General features: G+C 37.1%; 1 protein-coding gene across 3 annotated transcripts in view; it reads left to right on the top strand.

Moving 5' to 3' along the window:
- The first annotated feature begins 4224 nt into the window (after positions 1-4224).
- Positions 4225-23331, top strand: part of usp54a (ubiquitin specific peptidase 54a) — a 307359-nt gene continuing 288252 nt past the window's right edge. Inside the window, exon 1 of one of the 3 annotated variants that reach the window (XM_028795167.2) lies at positions 4225-4342. The gene's annotated coding sequence lies outside the window, so the exon portion shown is untranslated. Of the gene's footprint in view, positions 4343-4817; positions 4995-16326; positions 16511-23331 lie in introns of those variants that run through there. The other 2 variants (XM_028795169.2, XM_028795170.2) reach the window with 2 other exon arrangements.

Here is a 23331-nt window from a genome sequence, read left to right on the forward strand (position 1 = left end):
TGAATTATATGTACAACCAAGAAGATTTTACATTCAGCTGTGATACATTGCAATCACAGGACATTGCTTCTACTCAGTAAATCCTTATTTCTAACATGCTATTATACTTATAATTTAATTTATTTGAAAATTCCATTACATATTTAATGGCATATTTCATGCATAAAAAGTAACCACATCTGCTTGGTAAAATTAACTAAGATGTTAATGGCTCTCATTGAAAGAATCGGAAGAAAAAGTAAGCAAGTAAGATAAACCATTCAAGTATCTCATTATCTATTCAGTTTTGATGTATGTGCTGACATGTTTATGTGGCACAGTCCTTAATGAAGCTGCATCAGGGTTACAGAGTTTGAATTTTGGCCATTATCTTTGTGAACACTGTACATTTTCAACATAATAATAATTCTTATAGTTCTTTTCTAACTACACAAAGCACTTTACATAGAGTGGGGAACCACCACCACCAATGTGCAGAATCTGCCTGGATGGTGCAATGGCAGCTATTTTATGTCTGAGTGTTCATCACACATTAGCTATTAGCTGGTTAAGTGTAGAGAGATAGCCAATTAGAGACAGGAGATGATGAGGCCATGGAAGGCAACTTAGCCTGGACATCATGATACACCCTGTCTGAACAGAACTTTCCATGGGTTTCCCAAATTTTTTCTGTATCTCAAAGTTAATTAGTACTTGGTCTGGTATGAATAATTTAAGTTAATATATCCTGTATTGTGCCAATGTTCTTTGATGGCTCTATTCCTAAATATCCAGTTTTGCCATCTTAGGATCCAGCATCTGCAACTATGAACTGGATTAAGCAAGTTTGAAAATGGATGGCTATTTTTACATATGATTTGCTTGCCAGTTTAATATACATTGAGGAGATACAATGATGCAATATTTAGAACTGCAGCTTCACTGTGCCAGTAACTTGTGCTCCCAGCATGGAGTTTGCATATTATCCCCATTTCTGTCTGGGTTTCCTCCCACAGTTTAAAGACATGCAGGCTAGGTGAACTGGTGCTGCTAAACTGGTCTTAGTGTGTGTTTACATGTGAGTGTATTCATCTTGTAAAGGACTAGTGTCCATTCCAGGGATTGTTCCTTCCTTGTGCCCAATGCTTAATGGGATAGACAAAGGTTTACTCTATGACCCTGCACTGGAAAAGTAAGTTTAGAAGATGGATAAATCGATGAAATAAGAAACTACTTTAAAAATGTGTTCATTTGTAGGAATTTTTTGTTTACTCCACTAGCACTTTACATATGGAAATGGTTTGGAAGGGAATCACACCACTTGGAATCTACTTAGTGTCATCCATATATGCTGCTGTCAGTTTATTTATTAACTGAATAGACTAAAATGTATATTCAGCCCAGGAGATGATTAAAAAACAACGCTTTCACCATGTCATACACCTGATAAGGTTCTAATAGCTTAAAGATTTGGTATCTAACTTTTTATTTTGTATTAAAATTTTTAACTCACTTGTTTTCTTACACTTTTACGTAACATTATTTAACTGGTTGTGTTATGCATTTGCTAAATTAGATTAGATTAGATTTTACTTTATTGTCATTGCAGAACAAATACCATGACAACGAAACATAATTCTGCACCAATCTAAAATGCAAATAGTAGTAAGTTGCAAGATAAACAGATAAAAATGAATAAGTATGAATATGAACATAAGCAGAAAAAATAAATTATACATTACAGAGCCTGAAAACAAGCAACTTTATTCTGTATAGCACCATTTCATAGTGAACATCATTCCGAAATGCCTAGAATAAAATAAAATGAAACACAGTTTTATTTGTCAAATATATTTGATTTCTTACTGTATAACACAGAATTGGGGTTTGAACTGGTAATTCTGAAATTTAACCTTGAACACATTAGGCACTAGAATATGCTGCCTGTGAAGAGAACAACTAAGATTTAGACATTTTTTGCCACTTTTGTACATATGCCTTTGTTCTGACAGTATGGGCCTGTGCCTTTCAAAGTAAGGCTTTAAAATTGGAATTGTAATTTCCAGTGAGAGAAAGAAAGCATGCTACTATTCACAATGCACACAACTGTGCAAGGGCTCATAGTTTATATAATTTCTGAACACACCTTCTTCATCCACTTATAGGTTGAAGAGGGAATGAAATCTACTACCATAACATCAAACACAAGGTATAGAAACCAACCCTGAATCAGAGTTGAAGGAGTTTTCACAGAGTTTTCCTTCAAACTCCCCCTGAATCAACCCACCTTCTTATCATGTAAGTGCCAGAAGGAAATTAGGATTAAGAAAGCATTTTCAGAGACTTCTACTGAAATGTTGACTGTAAAATACCTTCCTACATATTTTGTGCCAGACAGACCAGTACTCTGTTTACTATAGAGCTGGTGCTGCCCACTGTGGCTACAGGCTTTCATTTCAACCAGTTTGGAAAATCAGCGGGCCAGTCTAATGTCTCATTGTTCTTATTGGTTAGCTGGTCTTTTTTCTTTTCTTATTCTGCACTCAGTTTGATATTTGCATTCGGTAGAAATTCAGAGATGTGTTTTCTTTGTCATAGTTTTAAACACTTAAGTTTCTTTTACCATTTTTATATCAATTCACTTTATTTTTGTGGAATTTTCCCCTTAAATTGTATCCAGATACTGACAACTCATGATGAGCAGCACAGAGACAGGCATAAAGGACACTGAAGTGTTAAATTCATTTGTGCGCTGTCCTACATTAATAAAAGGACACGTATCTGCATGTCTGTCTGTCTATGTGTCTGGTTGTTATATCTCTGTTATTCCAACAGATGGCACATCACAAATATTTCTAGTAATAAAATGCATTGCATTTGTCATTCCTACAGATGGTGCATCAAAAATATTAACACTGCTTTTAAAAATCCCATTCCAAATGGCATATAACAGAGACATATGTAGTTTTACTACATATATTTGTGATGCACATCTCCAAAAATGACAAATGCAATACATTTTACTGCTACATGCATTAAAAATACATTCCAATAGACAGTACACTGCAAAAATTCATGCTGAGGTCTACATTGAATACTTATATTTCAATCTGTCTTAGATGGGTAGCACGGCTAGTTAGTAATAAAAGACTAATAAAAATGACTAAACAAAAGACTAATAAAAGTAGTTCTCAAGTTCACTTTAACTGGAGGTGTTCATACCAAGCTCCTTCAGCTTTTAAAAGGACTCCTGACTTTTATTAAGCCAGCTATCGTTTCCCAGTTTCTGCATTTTTTGTGTCAATCCTGAATGTACAAAATGGGTTTGCTACATTTTTATGGGAATATAAGAATCTGTATTTGCTATGTGAATTATTGTTCTTTTTCTTTCTTTTTAAGATTTTGCTCTTTTTTATGTTCTAGTTATTTAAGCATTTTGCTATTCATTAGCTCATAAAATAATTTTATACTGAAGTAGCTGCTTCCCTTTAGTATTCAGTGTCATTTGTACCTTTGTCTGTATTGCTCATCACTAACCATTAGTATTTGAATTCAATTAAGGGAGTAAACTCCACAGGAAAAGACGAATTGAACAGCATATGGTAAAGGAAAAATAACATTTAAATATATGGCAAATGTACATATTAATATACTAGTACACATTTCTGAAGTTAAAATAAGAGAAGAAAAACGAATTAAACAATTAGATAATTTAGCAGTACGACTGAACCATTTATTTGTGAAACTGATTAGAATGAAAACTCGCAGCCATAGTGGTACCCCAGAAATGAACTTGTGAACACCTCTGTAGAGTGTAGTATACCGTGCCAAATAAAGTGCAGCGTAGCATGAAATGTCCAGAATCACGAATCCCGTGTAACCTGTATCACATAACATTTATATTTCACTGGCTACCATTTATGTCGAAATGTGCATTTCTGGCTGACTTTTCCATCCTTGTTTAGCCGTACACGTGACAATAACCTATAAACCTATATATAAGATAACAATGTGCCTTCATACACTGGTACTATAAGGGACTTGGGACGTGAGAGGTGCGAGGTTCTACCTGTACATTCGAAAGAGTCTCGCTGCTCCTGAACTGGATCGCCTTAGACAGAAAAAAAATCTCACGTTTGGACTCTCCACTTACTTCTAGTGTATACGCTGCGCTGTATGCGCAACTCTCGCTCTACACAAGGCCTGCACTACCTCCATCCGACCAGCGTGGCGCTGTAACGATAGAACTCAACGACCGCTTCAGAATGGAGAGCAGCTCTGCAGCAGGCACATTCAGGACCTTCTCAGCATGGCGATAGCACATCTTTCTGGGCCGTCGAACCGGACCGAGCCGGCCAGGCAGGTAAGAAGATGGCGATGGGAGGGTAGCCGGGTGACGCCGTCCCCGTATACTTTGGCCGTGACATTGCTTTTCTGAAGCTTGACATTGTGCAGTTAAGAGTGTTCCAGAATGGGCTAGTGGCTGCGGAGTACAAACTGAAGCCCTGTATGCTCGGGTGGGCTTTGCCACGCTCATCCCTGCTGTGCACACTGGCTAGGACTTGCAGCATTAAAATGAGAACCCTGGTATGCATGTTATTGTCGCTGGCCTCATTTAATGTTGACTTTGACTTGGTTGCTGCACTAGTTGCTGCATTGCCAATTGAGCTTGCGCCGTTTGCTCGCTAGTCGCCGCACTGTGCTCTGCATTCGGCGCTGGTAATGTTACGTGTTGCGACGAAGAAATAGTTAGCAAACCACTGAATTGCAACCTCACTTGACAATCACTCGGCCGTCCTAAGTGGGCGCATACATTTTCACAGGGACACGTTAGTAATCGAGCTACATTGGACCTACTTCTGCACCACTCAGCCAGTGCCGAGTTGCTCTGAGCATTACAGTGTGCACTGGAGTACTGTGAGACATCTGATGAATGGATGCCGATTGGCTATGGGCTGCTCCTCACTGGACACCTCAGTGAATATCGAATCGATGTGTGGGCCTCATAGCTCAAGGTAATGTACTGCCGCCGTGATTATAGCTAAGTGCCAGGTAACTTGGCAGGGAGGTCTTGACGAATTATGCAGTCACGAGACTGGATATGAACGCAGGAAAAATAGCCCCTTAGATGGCACTCAAGGTTTAATTTGGAAGAAAAGTTAACACCTCTTAATAACAGTACTTTTTGAGTTGGCTGCGTTTTAAAACACACTTAACGTCTGTAACAAGCGACAAGACATACATTTTTGTATGCACAGAGATGTTGTGTAGCTCACATGTATCGTAATTTGGGACAGAAGCAGGTTAATCTACAAAGAAGAGGTGAGGACCGTGTCCTTATTATTGTGGCTTTAGTTGCAAAACTAAACCTTGTAGCACTTGGGTTTCTGTTTTCCCCTTAAAATGCTCATATGTTGTGATGTATAATTATACTGAAAGTTCAAAATGAAGTGAGCACAGTACATCAAAGCTGGCCCTGCTAACAATAAGTTCACTTCAGGCACTGAATGACGTTAATATTAACCTCTGTGGGCCAGAAGATGTTAATCCTTTGAGTACCCTGTAAAATAAGGTTGGACAACTGAGGTCCTGTTAAAGTAGTCCCAAGTTCAATTGAAAAGCACATCTGTACTACTCCATCAAAATTATTTTGCTTTTTTACTTTCATTCTCTGAACCACATTGCTTAGGTCTGTATGTAGAGCAACTTAACTATAGCATTTGAATTAGGATTTTAAGACCCATTTCCCTCATGCTTTATAGATTTCTTTTTTTTTCTTTTTTGTTCCTACACCTTCCACAATTGGTTGTGCTGTACTTTACTGTTAAACAGGTTTTCACTTTTTACAAGTTTCTGTTTTTCCACAGTTTCCTATCATATTTTTGTCCAAATTCTTCATAGCACCCGTTAAAACAGCTTTCTTGTTTATACTTTTAGTATAGTTTTATGTTTCCTGTGTTTTTGTTTAGTTGTAATTCTTCTGCAGCAGTAATATAGGCAACTTTGAGCTTTTAACAGGATGTAAGGATTTCCAGTCATATAAAGACCACAAAATTCAGGCTAAGAAACATAGCCAAAGTAGTTTTAGAGAATGTGTTTGTACATTGGGTGAAGTAAGTCTATTTACTGAAGAGTCCGAGTAAGGTGAAACAGAATAAGCTTTGTAGCTTTGCTTAACAAAAAAGTCTTTGCTGGATTGTTATTCATTTTATGTTTGGTGGATAAACAACAGTATTTAGCTGTGACCATGCTAAGGAGCAAGATGAATAAAGTCTGTTTAAAAATATATAAATAAAGGAAAACCCACTTATTAAGAATTACACTTTTAAGTGAATTTTATTTTTCAAAATAAGTGTAAGAGGAAACCAAAGATAAGTATGTTTTCAAGTTTTTTATTGCATATATTTTTTTATTTCATATTTGTTTTGAAGAAGACTCCTCTGAAAGCTGTGTTTTTTATAAATATTTACAGGAAGGAGACTGTTTGTATCATTTAGGTGAATACTGCAAGAGGGTTGGTTGACTGTTTGGCTAGTATGTTTTTTTTCACACTGCCCCTTGTGGGGAAAAAGTAAATGGTTACACATTATCCCTTCCTCCATCCATCCATTTCCTGACATTACTTGTGAATAATCTACTCATCAGAAAATCCTACATTTACCAAGCCATCAGGCAGCTTTTAATGATTTTAGTGTAGGTTAAAAATAACTTAAAATAGATGTCATAGCAGCCAAATGTTGCATTCCATGTATTAGTTGATTTTAAGATTTTGACTTTTTATTATTTGATGGTTGTTTTCAGTAGGAAGGGTGCAATTCTATTTAACATACAATTCTCTAAACTGCTATTTCTATTTAAGGTTGGTAAACTGACATTTGCGTCCTAAATATATGCATGTTAGCTTAACTAGTTATTGTAAATTTTCCAAGTTTGTGAGAGGTAGTGCATGTACCCTTTATTCCTTCCAGGATGAATTTCTGTTTTACACCTGATCTTACAGGGGTATGCTTGAGTCTCACTGTACTGGAATTAGTGGGTTTGGAAAATGAACAAATTAAAATTATCTGTGTTTAAGGTATTGATTGATGTGCCAAGTACTATTTTTAAACATTCTATTTCTGCTTAGCATGAGTTTTAAAGGTGAGCTAAATAATCTTAGACTGCAATTTTGAGTTTGTGTATAAGCTGGAAGATAGAATTCCAGGCATAATAGGTTAGATCATATTGCATTTGGAGTTAATGTAATATTCTCCAACTCAAAACCCATATTTACAAAAAAAAAAAAAAAATATCTGAGGTAAATTATCTTCTGTTTTTAATCTGGAAAATTCTGTGTAGCAATATGAGTGTTGTGATAGACATAACTTAATATTTTCCGACTGTGTATTCCTTCCTTTTCCCAGACATCCTTGTTTTGCACCAGGCTCAGTAGGATTAGTGGGATAACAGCAGATTGAAGTAATCTGTGTGGATCAGGAGAGGATTGATAATGACGGCTATTTCGTCTTCAGCTCCCTTTAAACAATGTTTTGTTAAATGAAGACTAACCAGACAGGCATGCTGCTTAGAACTGTACCATTCTTATTCACCAGCTTTTATTTCATTGCCACACTATTTGTAGCAGCATATTGTTTTATTTGGTCAACAGTGTACTTATCTAATATGTAGTATTTCTTATCTTGTTTGCCCTGGTCTGGCATAACAAGTTTCCCTAAGAGAATAATAAATGTAATGCGTGCCTTAGACTCACAAATAATCTTGGGCAGGAATTGATGTAACAAAGTATTCATTTAACCCTGCTTAATTTCTTCTTGTTGATTTGTAGTAAACAACTGAAGATGTTGTGGTATCCATCTCTTAACTATATTGCCTCCCCTAACTAATAAGCTTCTGAAAGTTTATAGATAGTCTTTTTTAAAGTTCGAACCTTACTTATTGCGGGGCAGCATAACTTTTATATCTAAAGATAGCTGCTGACTGTGCTATATGTCATATCTCTGAGAGTACAGTTCATGCAAGATGGGGGGAGCCATCTTTCATAAAAGTGATGCTTCATATTTGCATAATTAGTACTTCACATATATAGAGAAATAGCTGAGGTAGGATGGTGTGTCACAGAGTGCCTTTAATAGGATTTGAATGACTGTGAGCGGTTGAGCAAGCATCTCCTTAAACCAATAATAATTAGACATCTGCTTCTATTTTCTGCTATGTCGTATCTATCAGATATATACAAGGTGCAATCAGGATGGGATAAATGTTTTTTAAGGTTTTTGCCCTTGCCTAACTGAAGTGCAAGAGCATTTTATAAACACTTATGATGACCTTCTGAAATGTTAAAAGTATAGTAGTTTTACCTTGTCAGAATAGTGAATAGTGGTTTAAAGAGACTGGTATTATAATTATACATCTCTTATTTTCTTTTTTTTTTTCTTTTTTTTTTTTTGTTTTTATCTGGACTTTATATGTTATATGTTTATGTTTTAATCAGAGTTATAGAGTTATAGACGTGAGTGTGAAAATGTGGAAGTGATTAAAGTAGGATTCGTTTTATTTATTTATTTTTTTATTCCTTTTTTTTTTAAAATTTATTTATTTATTTGTTTTATTTTACTATACCTTAAAGTAGACTGTTTAACTTCATACCCTTGGTTTAATGCTTGTTCTACTATTTATACAATTACCATTATACTATTACAGTATGAATTACCAGGTTTATCCTAGACTAGTTTTTAAAATCACTCCCAGGGTTGTTTTTTTTTTTGTTTTTTTTTTTTAATCTTAATATCTTAACTTAAAAGCGCTGAAGATTATTTCAAGCTTAAATATTGTTAATGAGAACATTTTCGGCAGATAGAATTAAGGATTTAACTGTAAAAGATATCTCTATTTTAATTCTGTAACGCCGCTGCAGGGTGGGGTTTGTTTTTGTTTTGGACGTGCTCTGTCTCTTCATATGTCAGAGGACTGGAACATCGCGAAGTGGGGTCTAGCCTCATGTGGGGAGGCAAAATGGGGGGGTGGGGGGATAAAGGGGGGAGAGAAGGAGAGCAGGTTATATCTAATCAATTCTTATAATCCTTATAATTATAAATATCAATGCAGCAACAGGCTAACATGCAACAACTCCTGGGGAATCTTGAAACTAAGATTAAAACTGCCATATTACCAATTAAAACTATAAAATGACATTAAAAACTCAGAATCAATGTCTCCATGATGGGACAGTTAACTTTGTGAGCTGGAATGTTAAAGGCCTGAATCACGAATTAAAGAGAAAGAAAGTATGCTCTCACCTAACAGGCTTAAACGCTAAAATAGTATTTTTACAGGAGACCCACTTACTAACCAAGGATCAGTTCAGATTACAAAAAGACTGGACTGGCCAAATGTTCCATTCTAGCTTTATAAAGAAAACTAGAGGGGTGGGAATTCTCATACATAGAACAGTTCCATTTGTAGCATCAGAGGTAGTGTCGGACCCTGAAGGGAGATATGTGATGGTCATGGGCAACTTATATAACAGTAAAATGATTTTGATAAATGTTTATGCACCCAATGTTGATGATAAGGAATTCATGCAAAATCTATTTGCATCCATTCCCAATGTGAACACTCATAAAATTATAATGGCTGGGGACTTTAATTGTGTTTTAAATCCACTCTTAGATAGGACTCCCGTGACAGGGGGGACGACATCTAATACTGCAAAGATAATTACACAGTTTTTAAATGATCACAACTTATCAGACCCCTGGAGGTTTCTTAACCCAAACTCAAGAACATATTCGTTCTACTCACCAGTGCATTATAGCTACTCAAGAATTGATTATTTTTTTATAGATAATAATTTCCTGCCTACAATTAAATCATGCAAATATGACACAATTGTTATCTCTGACCATGCCCCTCTAGTCTTGGAGCTAAAATCAATAAGCCCCTCGTACTCACCTCGCAGATGGCGTCTTAACCCTCTTTTATTGGCAGACGAGAACTGCACAGAATTTATATCCAAACAAATCAGCTTCTTCCTAGAGACAAACACGTCTACAGAGGTTTCTGCAGGAACACTCTGGGAAACTCTAAAGGCCTTCCTAAGAGGCCAGATTATTTCATATCTTTCCCATAGAAATAAATTAGAAACCAAGAAAGTGTCAGAGCTAAGAAATGAAATTACTAGAATAGATGAAGAACAAGCCAGGCGTCCAAGTGAAGCTCTTCACAGGAAAAGGCAGGCCCTGCATACAGAACTTAACATCTTAACAACTAAAGAAACTGAACAACTTATTTATAAGTCTAGACAGCATTACTATGAACACGGAGAAAAAGCTAATAAGCTTTTAGCTCAACAAATTCATAAACAAGAAGTTCACAATGCAATACCAGTAATCACCAACAAGAATGGAGAAGAAATCATCGACCATAATAAAATAATGCACACATTTAGAGATTACTATAAGTCTTTATATTCCACTGAGCCCAAAGAAGACAACACGCAATCTAATGCATTTCTGGATAATTCACAAATACCACAAATAGATGCTTTAAGTGCTGAGGAACTAGATAAACCTCTAACGCTAACAGAATTACTAGACGCTATAAAGTCACTACAAAGCGGGAAATCATCAGGCCCTGATGGTTACCCCGTAGAGTTTTATAAGAAATTCTCCACTCAGCTAGCTCCACTCTTATTGGTAACATTTACAGAAGCTAAAGACCACCAAATACTACCTCAAACATTTCGACAAGCATTAATCACCGTCTTTCCTAAACAAAGTAAGGACTTGTTACAATGTGCATCATATAGACCAATTTCACTCCTGAATAATGATGTTAAGATACTCTCAAAAATCCTAGCTAGAAGGATGGAGAAAGTGCTGCCCTTGGTAATATCACAAGATCAAACTGGATTTATTAAAGGCCGACATCTATCTTCAAATCTCCGACGCTTGTTTAATGTTATATATTCACCAGCAAAATCAAACACCCCAGAGATATTACTATCATTAGACGCAGAAAAGGCATTTGACATGATCGAATGGAATTACCTTTTCACTGCATTGGAGAAATTTGGGTTTGGCCCGAATATTTGTGCTTGGATTAAACTACTGTATACCAGTCCAGAAGCTTCAGTTTGTATTAATAAAATTTGCTTAGACTACTTTAAACTAGAACGTGGTACCAGACAAGGATGTCCCTTGTCGCCACTGTTGTTTGCAATCACTATTGAACCACTGGCGGTTCACTGCCGAAATTCTCATCAGATAAAGGGGATTGTCAGAGAAGGACTGGAACAGAAAATTTCTCTATATGCAGATGATATGGTCTTATATATATTGGACCCAGAAAACACTGTCCCTGCTGTTTTAACAGCACTAACAGAATTTCAAAAGATATCTGGTCTTAGAATTAATCTGAATAAAAGTATACTCTTTCCAGTGAACTCACAAGCATATAATATTAAATTAGACACCCTACCTTTTACCATAGCAGATCAGTTTAAATACCTAGGGGTAAATATCACAAGTAAACATAAAGCTCTTTATCAACAAAATTTTGGCGTCTGTATGGAAAAAATTAAGCAAGACTTGCATAGATGGTCAACCCTTCATCTCACTCTAGCCGGAAGAATTAACATTGTTAAGATGAATATCCTTCCTAAACTTCTCTTTTTATTTCAAAACATTTCAATATATATCAATAAATCGTTTTTTAAACAGTTAGATTCAATAATAACCTCATTCATTTGGAACTCAAAACACCCACGTATCCGAAGAGCGACCCTACAAAGACCTCAGGCAGAAGGTGGCATGGCTTTACCTAATTTTCAGTTTTATTACTGGGCAGCAAACATACAAGCCATAAAAACCTGGACACAAATAAATGCACATACACAGGCTTGGTCTGCAATAGAAGTAAAATCCTGTAGTACTTCTTTATATTCCCTGCTCTGCTCTCCAATAAATGAAAGTTATCGCAAATATACTAATAACCCAACTGTGCTTTACTCACTCAGAATATGGAACCAAATTAGGAAGCATTTTAAGATGGAAAATCTTTTATCAGTGGCACCTCTGCAAGGGAACCACCTCTTTCAACCTTCGCAAGTATATCCAGTTTTTAATACCTGGAAAAGTTTTGGGATTAAAATGCTCAGAGATCTTTATATAGACAACATATTTACATCTTTTGAACAATTACGTTCAAAATTTAACCTCCCAGCTACACATTTCTTTTACTATCTTCAAATTAGAAATTTTGTTAAACAGAAATTGCCCGATTTCCCCCACCTTGCACCCTCCACAATGCTGGAAAAAATACTGCTCAATTCCGAGGAAACAAACACTATTTCCGCAATATATAAAATCTTATTAGAGTCCCTACCTTTCAAAGATCCAAGAGGACATTGGGAAGAAGATCTCTTAATCAATATATCAGAAAAGGAGTGGAAGGTAGCAAAGCAGAGAATTCACTCGAGTTCTATATGCGCAAAGCATAGAATTATTCAACTAAAAATTATATATCGAGCTCATCTGTCTCGCTTAAAACTGTCCAAAATGTTTCCAGGCCAGGATCCAACCTGCGAGCGCTGCAACCAAGCTCCTGCCTCACTGGGTCACATGTTCTGGGCCTGCACCAAACTAACATCATTTTGGACAAAAATTTTTAAGTGCCTCTCAGACAGCCTTAGTATCACAATCCCTCCTAACCCACTAACAGCTGTGTTTGGTGTCCTTCCAGATGGACTTGAATTGGAGAAGGACAAACAAACGGTGATTGCATTCACTACACTCTTGGCACGCAGACTTATTTTGTTAAATTGGAAGAATCCTAATTCTCCTCTTAGAAGTCAGTGGGAAACTGATGTTTTATATTATTTGAAATTGGAAAAAATCAAATTTTCAGTTAGAGGATCTGTACAAAATTTTTTCAAAACTTGGCAGGATTTAATCAATATTATTTTAGAATAAGAGAATTAACTATTATTGCATTTAACTCCCTTCTCCATCTCTTATTTATATAGATATTTACTTCTCCCCTTCTTTTGTCTAATGTTGCCTTATTAAAAAGCTTAAAGAAATTTTCCTTTAGCTAAGCTCTCCTTCTCAGGGGTGGGGTTTGATTTGTTTTCAAATTTGTTGGGTTATAAATTGATCTGTTTGTATGGAATGATTACAATGAAAATTAATAAAAAAAAAAAAAAAAAAAAATAGTGACTTATTTATTCTTACCAATAGCAGGGAAAAAAATAGTGTATAGATTCATTTTCCATTCTTTTTTATTAAAAAATACAGTTAAAATTTGTATTGATTTAATCAAACAAAATGATCTTTCTTGGATGAAATAAGTACACATTTTGGCATGGGAAAGTTTAATGTAATTCTCTATAGAAATAAGGAAAATACTGTACTAGAAAGTGGAAACATTTTCATTAACCAGCAGAGTTGGCATCTTAAGAACATTCTATGGGGATTAAGTCATCCTCATCATCTTCTTCAACATTGTCAGCAATGTTAGTGTAATATTTTAGCATGCCTGTTAGCCAGCTAAATGAACCCAGTCATTAACCATTGTCAACGACGTTGAATATCACCTACCATGATTTGACACTTAGTTGACTGGTGTGGTAAAATCACCCCCCCCCCCCTTTTTTTATCAGCATGCATTTCAATCTTGAGCCAGTTTAACTTAATGTTTCAATGATTAGTAGTTTGACCCATTTAATAGGTGTGGGCTATTGTGTGATGGTGGTATATTAATTGTCCCTTGTTTTTGCTGTAGGTTTTTAATCAGTTTGTTGTATATTAAAGCACCCCATCTTACTAATGAGAGTGCTTATGTTGCAAGTCAGGTATGAGGCATGAGAGGGAAAAATAAGTAAAAAGCATAGTACTGGATGGTCTTGTTTTATTTTAGTTAGATACTGGAGTTGTACACATTACATTATGCATAATATTAGTAATGGCCTTGGACTAACTTTAGAAGTGTATTTTGCTCTTAGCCTACCCATGCACGCAATATACAGCAGTGGATCTGTGTTATACCAGTAACAATTAAAAATCTGGCTTTTTTTACAGAGATTAAAATTTTGTAATATAAAAGTGTTTACTCCTTACAATTACTTCTGACTATAAATTACTTTATAGGAGTGTTAGTTTAGGCTTGGTACCTACTAGTCGATGACTATGATACAAAACACTGTAACGTTAGGCTGGATGTTTAACTTGCTTCTTCTCCAACTGTAAATGCAAATTCTGACAATTTATAGTCATTTGTTGAAAAATTGAAACATGCACTTTAACTTAATTGCTGCGAAGAGACACTTTTTGTAATAACGCAGAAAATAGCACATTCTTATATTTTCTGGAATTTTTTTGTTTGAGTATGATATAAAGAGTTTGTTTTGTGATTAAGTGAAAGTGTTTCTCAAGCAATCAGTTACGTTACTGGAAAGTGTTTTATGAATTTTGAAGCAGAGTCATATTGATGTGCACAGAAGTAGACTCTTGCCTCTGTTAATATAAAAGTTTAATCCATCTCTGACTGTGACTTGTAGTGTATGGATGCAACGTGCTACTGTATTTAATGGGTGCAGTGGTCCATGTGTTATCTTGAAAACATTCAGCATTTTGCCTGCAAGTCCATGGGTGTATGGAGTAGTTAGGTTATAGACAAGACTCTTGGAGATACCCTTTTCTGGAAAACTTGTGTCTGTAGTAAACCCTGTATTTTCTATTAGTGTTCATGTATATAGCATCACATTATTATGATACACATTCTGGCTGTTAGTACAGTACTAAAGTGTAATTTGTGGCTAGTTGGGCTTTCTTGTCTTCAGGCTGTTTCAAAAATTATTTCTATATGGCTGGAGACAGTGTCTTGTGATGGAATGTGGTGCCATTGGTGAAGATAATTTATTAGTTGGTGAAAATGTTTGCAGTCAACAACAATGAATTGTAACATGGTTGGTAGCGAATAACAATTGTGTGACTTTTTTTGGCTGGCTGCAGGCCTTTTTTGCTTGCTAGTGCTGCCGATATGGTATATTTCACACTTGTCGCCTTAAGAGAAAGTGCAGTTATAGTAGTTAGGCTTGAGCTAGTGAGAATGAGAACACCTGTGCATAAAGCTGTATAGTCTAAGTAGTTGATCCCTTTACTGCCTACCCTCTTAATTGAAGAAGCCATATTCATATTTTACATTTTTAACTCCCATGAATGAAAAGGACATGCTTATGTTATGCAGCTTTATAATTCTTACCAACAACATTTGAACAAAAGCATTTGTTACCAGTGAAGACTTTGGGACGAGAAAAGAAAATGAATGCATCTCATCTTTAGGATGAGAAAGGAAAAACTAACAGTTTCCATAGACAAACCAATACAGATACAGAGAGAATGAGTCTGTGCAAACTCTATATAGATGGTTCATGGGCAGAGATTCAAACCTGGAACTATACAGCTGTGAGGAAGCAGTGCTAACTACTGTATTATGCTGTCCGAAAAATGTTTGTAACTAAAGTTTTTGTTTTGGTTTAATTCTCAAGGCCACACACTTTGTGTAGCTGCCTAAATGCTGTAAATGTTTTATTTGCCACAGATGATAAAGCCTTGTTTGTTTTTGACTCTGTTTCTCAACTCTTTCATAAATGTATATGTGTGAGTAACTTGGTACTGTCAGTGTTTCCTTCCTTTCTCTGTGGACGCTAAGCTAGTTACAAAAAGACCTGGGAAAATGCATTGATGATGGGAGGCTCTGTGTACAATTGTTGCTGTGAGTGGGGTGGGATTCTTTGGAATTCCTTTGATGGCGGCCAGGAAGGAAGAGGAGGAGATGGTGCTGGCTAGCATTCAACTTTAAAAAAAAAAAAAAAAAAAAAGCTGTAGAAGTCCTTTAGTATCTGTTTTGTCTTTAAACTCTTCAGGGATCCATGTGCTTATATTTCTATGAATGACAACACCCCCCCTCCCACCCCCCCCAATACACACACACAAACACACACACACACCTGCGCCAAGCCCCGTCTGCTTTTGTAATCTGTGTTTTCTGGGATCACAGATACTGTGCCAATAACATTGTTCCCATCATGCTCAAACCATGCAGTACCCCTATACAATTCAAGCTTGCAAGCCTTCTGAGCTTAGTAATAGAGTATCGTTCCTGATCTGCTGCAGAGTAATCTCTTTGTAAATACTGAGCGTTCTGAATGAATATAAAACAATAGAAATTCCTTTAGAAGGCTGAGTCACTGCAAATAGTAGGATGTTGGTTAGTAGAGTCAACTAGGACGCTGCAACAGGACTTCTGCATCCTGATATTTTTTTTTTTTGATGCTCCTGAATACAGCAGCTTTTGGTTGTGCTCTCTGCATTATGCTGGCAAAGGCTGAGTGCTACAATGTTACCAAGCTGCATGAGAGGGAAGAGGCGGGACTTTGCCAGGAAACAGGTGTGTGTTGTTTGGAATGATGTCATCTTTAGCCTTACCTGAAATACAAGACTGCGTTGAGAAGTGGAGAAACGGATCACAGGTCAGTAGTAGGTGTTGTATATTAGCAGTGTTCAATAGGTGTGCTTGTGGGTGGTCAGCACATTGTGGAACTGAATAGGGATTCAGAAACACAAAGTTTTGGTAGGCTGCCTGGTTTAGAAGCCATATCCACTATTCCTATAGCTGGGTGGAGTTCAGATTTTGACTAATATACTTCTTCAGTATTCGTAGATGATATCTGAAAAGGTTATTAGTTGAAAGAGAGTGTGGTGAGAATAGGCTGGCTATTGTGCTAGGTATAATGTGGTGAATATAGAACAAAATAGGATGGCTGATTAGAACTGAACTTTCAAGCAAAGTGGTAGCTAGTTACTTTGCAGTGGTGGCAAAGTTCGATTTCAGATTAGTTGTACGGGGTCGAAGGGCAGTCAGAATTCATTGAGCGCACGTTTAAAATATTTTTTATTTGTTTTGGGTAAGTGACCATGGTTACTGTTTGGCTGCACTTTGTGATATGGATTACAAAGATACCCCATTTAGAAATCTGTAATGCAACATCATTAATATTTTAATAGACATGACATTATCACATTCAGTTTCATAGTGTGCTTCGCAAGTGGAAAGACTCACTTATAAGTATAATAGCCTTTTGTACTTCATTCAAATTGTTTTACTTGCCTGGAGAATTTAGTAGAATTAACCCCGTGTTGCTATACCTCATATAGCAATGTGTATTTTGAAGTGTTCTAATTGTTTAGAAGAAAGTTTGCAGAAGCTATGTTGTCTCTACTGAGATGAAATAGATGATACTGATAATGATCCGCATTACCTTTTGGTTTAATGGAAATAGCATATAAACACCAGTGGTGTTTGTAGTATAGCTTTCCTTGAAGGCAAAGACAAACTTGACAAAGTTGAGAAAAGATTGCTAGGTGCTAGTAGTAGATGTTAGTTTCTCTTAATACTTGTAATATGCTGCAGCATCATTAAGAGACTACTTTGTTTGTTTACTTATTTTAAAAAAGTGGGCTTTGTGAATCAAATTTTACAATAATCAAACTTTTTAAACTTTTGTTTCATAAAAGTTGAGTACAGTTGTGTAGAGGCAACATTACTTAGTGGCAGCACATTTTCTGCAATTAAATATTGTTTAAATCTAATCATGTCTCCATGTTTGGAATGTTACTACCAGTGTCCAGCTGTTTTTCTTTGCTTTTAGGGAGAACTACTTAAATAGCACATACTCAGCATTGTTTAAAAAGGCTGGTGGAAAGTTTTTTTTTTTTTTTCTCTATTGAAAAATTTGTAGATTCAAGGAGTGGTATGATACATTTTATAAGTATAATGATTACAGAACGTAGCTGAAAGAACAAAATACAATAGCTGCTTGCCCTTTGGGCATTTCTAGCACAGTTTTTTTTTTTTGTTCATGATTTTCTGAAAATACCAATGTCACATTACACAACTTCTAGATGGGGGATTGTCAACATTGATGACTAAGTTGTTGATCTCATTACCATCAATTTACATGACTAGAAATCACTGGGAATATCAAATTTCGCGACTCCATGATGACTTTCTAGCATAGTTTCACATTTCCAAAGTATCTAGAGCTCACTTCCTTTTCTGAATGACAATAATATGCTGCTTGACGGAGCCAGAAGGTTTACAGGTATGGCAAGTTCAGCTGCAATATCTGCCCTTTTTGTATTTCCATCCTGTTGCTGTACAAAAAACATCAGACATACAAGCCTACAAGGGAATACAAGGGAATCCTGTGGGGGGTGCTCCGGGAGTATGGTGTACCGGACCCCCTGATAAGGGCTGTTCGGTCCCTGTACAACCGGTGTCAGAGCTTGGTCCGCATTGCCGGCAGTAAGTCGAACCCGTTTCCAGTGAGAGTTGGACTCCGCCAGGGCTGCCCTTTGTCACCGATTCTGTTCATAACTATAATGGACAGAATTTCTAGGCGCAGCCAGGGTGTTGAGGGGGTCCGGTTTGGTGGACTCAGGATTGGGTCACTGCTTTTTGCAGATGATGTTGTCCTGTTTGCTTCAGGCCGTGATCTTCAGCTCTCTCTGGATTGATTCGCAGCTGAGTGTGAAGCGGCTGAGATGGGAATCAGCACCTCCAAATCCGAGACCATGGTCCTCAGCCGGAAAAGGGTGGCGTGCCCTCTCAGGGTTGGGAGCGAGATCCTGCCCCAAGTGGAGGAGTTCAAGTATCTCAGGGTCTTGTTCACGAGTGAGGGAAGAATGGAGCGTGAGATCGACAGGCGGATCGGTGCGGCGTCCGCAGTGATGCGGGCTCTGCATCGGTCTATCGTGGTGAAAAAGGAGCTGAGCTGTAAGGCAAAGCTCTCAATTTACCAGTCGATCTATGTTCCTACCCTCACCTATGGTCATGAGCTATGGGTAGTGACCGAAAGAACGAGATCGCGAATACAAGCGGCTGAAATATGTTTCCTCCGCAGGGTGTCTGGGCTCTCCCTTAAAGATAAGGTGAGAAGCTCCGTCATCCGGGACGGGCTCAGAGTAGAGCCGCTGCTCCTCCGCATCGAGAGGAGTCAGATGAGGTGGCTCGGGCATCTGATCAGGATGCCTCCTGGACGCCTCCCTGGTGAGGTGTTCCGGGCACATCCAACCGGGGAAGACTCAGGATACGCTGGAGGGACTATGTCTCCCAGCTGGCCTGGGAACACCTCGGGATTCTCCCGGAAGAGCTAGAAGAAGTGGCCGGGGAGAGGGAGGTCTGGGTATCTCTGCTCAAGCTGCTGCCCCTGCGACCTGACCTCGGATAAGCGGAAGAGGATGGATGGATGGACATACAAGCCTCTCATCTGTTTGTAGAGTGTAAAATGTCTGTGTTTCTCATTCCTAATAGCTGTACTCTATGCTTTGTGCTTCCTCAAGAGCACTCATTGGTTGTCAGTTCTTATGCACGCAGGGCCCACCCCTCCGACTTGAGGCAAAGTTTGATTGTGTTGGAGTGGTCCGTAGACTAGTTGGACTATGCCGCTGGATATATCAAACTACACAAATGGTGGTCAGAGGAATACACCACTACTGTATGTGACTCACAAAGATTATGTAAATGGAATCTATGATTGAAAATCGTTGTGTAATTTGACATGGCCTTAAGGTGACATGATAAATTTTATTAGAAACACCATAAATTTAATCATGAAATGTTTTTGACTCTCTTAAAAATGTCACTGGCTTCACTTATTACTGTCAATTGAGATCTTGTATCTGTTCACAGATTCAAAGAGCTCTTGGAATGAATTGTCTTTTAAACTCTCCTTTGTAGTTATTTTGGGGGGTTAAGGAAGTACTGCCAAATTTCAAGACTAATAGGAAAGGGTGAAAGATGCCCATATGAATTTTGAACCACATGTTCTTTGTCACTGGAAACAGAATTTTATGTGTTCCAAGTGAGCATCTTTTCCTTCTTCATAGTTTGAGGGAAGAGCATTTACTTCCTGCGTATGTATCATAATCTTTCTTTGATGTTGTGTAAAATATACCAGCCTTTCCCTGGTCACTATATCATTGAGCATGATGCGTTTATTGTTCCTGTCAAGGTCTATGCCCTTCCCATGCCTGCCCTTTGCACTTTATGCTCCTGGTAACCTGTCAACAGTTATATTTTGTTTTAAGCTACCTATTCAATTTCAAAACAAATCATTGCTTCCTGTTCAAGGTCATGAGGTCTGGAGACTTTTTTGCTACATTAGATATGATGGTGATAAAGGAAAACAAATTATTCTTGTGCTTGAGCCATCGTGAAAATTCTATTAAGCCTCTATCAAGTGACAATTTTTTTTTTGTTTCTGCATGGGCAGTGTTCACATTGCATCTAAAAGCAATTCAATTCCAATTTTTTTTGTATCATATGTGACCCAGGCCTGATTTTTCTAACATTGTCTAAACAGCAAAAAACAACAAGGAATCACATCTTTTTAGATTAGATTTATAGCAGTGTATGTGTATGGCAGTGACTTCAATTCAGACTTGTGCAACTTCCAAGTGACCTGGTTCTGAATGCTGCAGGTGGAATTGTTTGGAAGTAAAGTTGAAATTATATCAAACTGTCCTTACCAGAAGAGGTGTTGATCAGCTCCTTTCAGAAGGGCAGAATGCCATGTCTTCTGATTTTGAATAATTAGCATGATTATTGGAGGAACAGTGATGAAAATATGATTCCTGCCAATGGAACCTGCACACTACAGAAATCTCCAATGCATTTGAAAGCCCTCTAAGATATCCTAGAAGTAATCTCAGTGAAGCAGTCTGATGTAGCATAAGGCACTACTGCAATAGTGAATAGATTGACAAAAAACACTGTTAAACTCCATCAAGAAACACACTGAACATTGTCCAGTATTCTTTGCCCTTTGCCAGTTAATATACTGTATCTCCATCATAAAGGAACTATCAACTGGGCTTACTGTGTGTTAAACTCATACTGTATTTTCAAGAGATTTTTTTATATACCGATGTTAACATGAGTTTACTTGAATTGTTAATCCACTGTTTTAAAATCAAAACTCCCAACATCTTCATCCCATGAATCTTTGCTCTTGTGCTCATAGGTTTCTCTCATCAGATGGCTGTGACAGTAGTGCTCAGATCAATAGCTGCAGTTTTTTTCTTTCAGTTTTTTGGACTTGCCATCATAAGCTGTTAACCTTCTCCAAAAACAGTTGTATTAGTGCTGTTTTCATTTATGATAATCTATTGGGTCATATCTGTCTGGTGCATTTCTGTTTATTAATTCCAGGCATACGGAGCACATTCACTTTAAAAATTTATATGCACATGCATATTAAATTTGGGTCACATGAACAAAATTAATTTGAACAGTCACAATCAAAATCGGATAAGAGACAAAAATGGTTATTAATCTAATTTTACCTATAGTCTGAACATATTTACAGAACTTCATTTTTTAAGCAAGTGCTGACACAGCCATCCTTTCTAAGATATTTATGTATACATATAATAAAGCCTTGCAGTTCAAAAAAAATCTAAGAAATTATCAAGCTAATGCTAGTATCTACAGATAGGGACAAATTTGTTGGTACTCTTACAGCTCATTGGAAAAAGTAATGCATGCCTCCTAAAAAGTGATTAAACAAATAGCAATTATCTCTGATACACCTGCATACTTTTGATATGTCATTGAGTAAAGCAAAAAATTGTGAAAAGAGATAAACTGTTACTTATTCTACAAAGAGATTTTAAAAAGACCTGTGGCCTCATGTATAAACGGTGCGTACGCACAGAAATGTTGCGTACGAACGTTTCCACGCTCAAATCGCGATGTATAAAACCTAAACTTGGCGTAAAGCCACGCACATTTCCACGGAAACTCATACCTTGGCGTATGCAATTTATCCGCCCGGTTTTGCAGACTGGCGGCACCCAGCGTCAAAGCAGTGCTACTGTTCCTGTGTGATCACCCTTTCTTTCTTAGATCCACATTCCTGGCGCGGCTTTATAAATACACTGAAATTAAGTGCATAGTGTTTATTAGTGTAATGCATCTGATTGTAATTAACCTGTAGCAATATAATGGTCCAGGGAATAGCCATAGTATTCCAAATAGCATAACTGCTTTAGTGTTGTAACTCTCACTGCATCTTCTTCTTCTTCTTCTTCTTCCAGCTGCTCCCGTTAAGGGTTGCCACAGCAGATCATCTTTTTCCATATTACTCTCACTGCCCCACTCGGAGTATTTATATCACTGTATCTGAGTGGGAAATCATAGCAGCAGCTGATCGGAAAGAGAATTATCGGTACACAGCATGAAGCATACGTTGCTTGAGCCACAGCAAAATGCTTTAGAGACTTCCCTGTACGGATTTCGCGGTTTAGAAACAGTTTCATCCCAAGAACTATAAACGCACTAAATCAGTCCATCAAGTGCTCCTTGTAGAACTGTTTGTACTTATAAGTACAATCACCTCACTGTAAACTTACACTACAGTTATAATATTGCACAACCTGCGCCACTTATAAAGCGCGTATTTACATATGATGACGGTGTTCATTTTTAAGATGAAATGCAGCAAAATATGTTGATTATATTATACAGATAAAACTTTAACTTCATTTAAATAATCTGTATTGTTAATAAGTAAACATGTGAGGACATGGTGCCACAGCGCTAGCTAGTTCAGTAATTGTTCTTGCATTTCATTGTATTCTTGCTGGTGCTGACGCGACACTGGAAAGATAGACGGATAGAATAATTAAACATGTACTACGAAGATATTTCAATGTTCCTTAAAAGTTTTGAAGAATCGGCGTTCTAAGCTTACAGATGGCTTCATGTCTATTACATAGCTGATTGTGTGGCGATTGGGTTTTTGGAGAAAGAAAAGTAAGGACAGGAATTGGAGGTTAGTACGTTTGAAAGAGACAGTACTTCTGTAATAAATTATTTCATTGAAGGTCGCGCATGGCGCAGCAAGCCTCTTGCGTGAGACATGAACAAGCACTGCGCCACCGTGTTCCCATGTTTAATAACATGCTTTCATTCCTATCATCATGAAAAAGATATCACGTATACATCTCAGTATTTTAATTATTCAGAGAGCTGTAATTTCACGAGTGTAATGGATTATGTGTCCTGTCGGAGAAAGAGAAAGCCAGTTTAAAAAGCAGGTAGTGATTCACACACATAGAGCACATAAAAGATCAAATACAGAACAAAGCATTTAACATGCCACTTTAGTTACAATGGGATTTGAGAAACTAGTAAATTAAACGATTTTAAGATGAAGTTTATGATGTTCTACTTTAATGGCAAAATAAACTACTGTGATTAAAGTGGAAATTTCGAGATTAAAGTTGA

The sequence above is a fragment of the Erpetoichthys calabaricus genome, chromosome 2 (genome assembly GCF_900747795.2).
Source record: "Erpetoichthys calabaricus chromosome 2, fErpCal1.3, whole genome shotgun sequence".
In the NCBI taxonomy this organism is placed as follows: domain Eukaryota; kingdom Metazoa; phylum Chordata; class Cladistia; order Polypteriformes; family Polypteridae; genus Erpetoichthys; species Erpetoichthys calabaricus.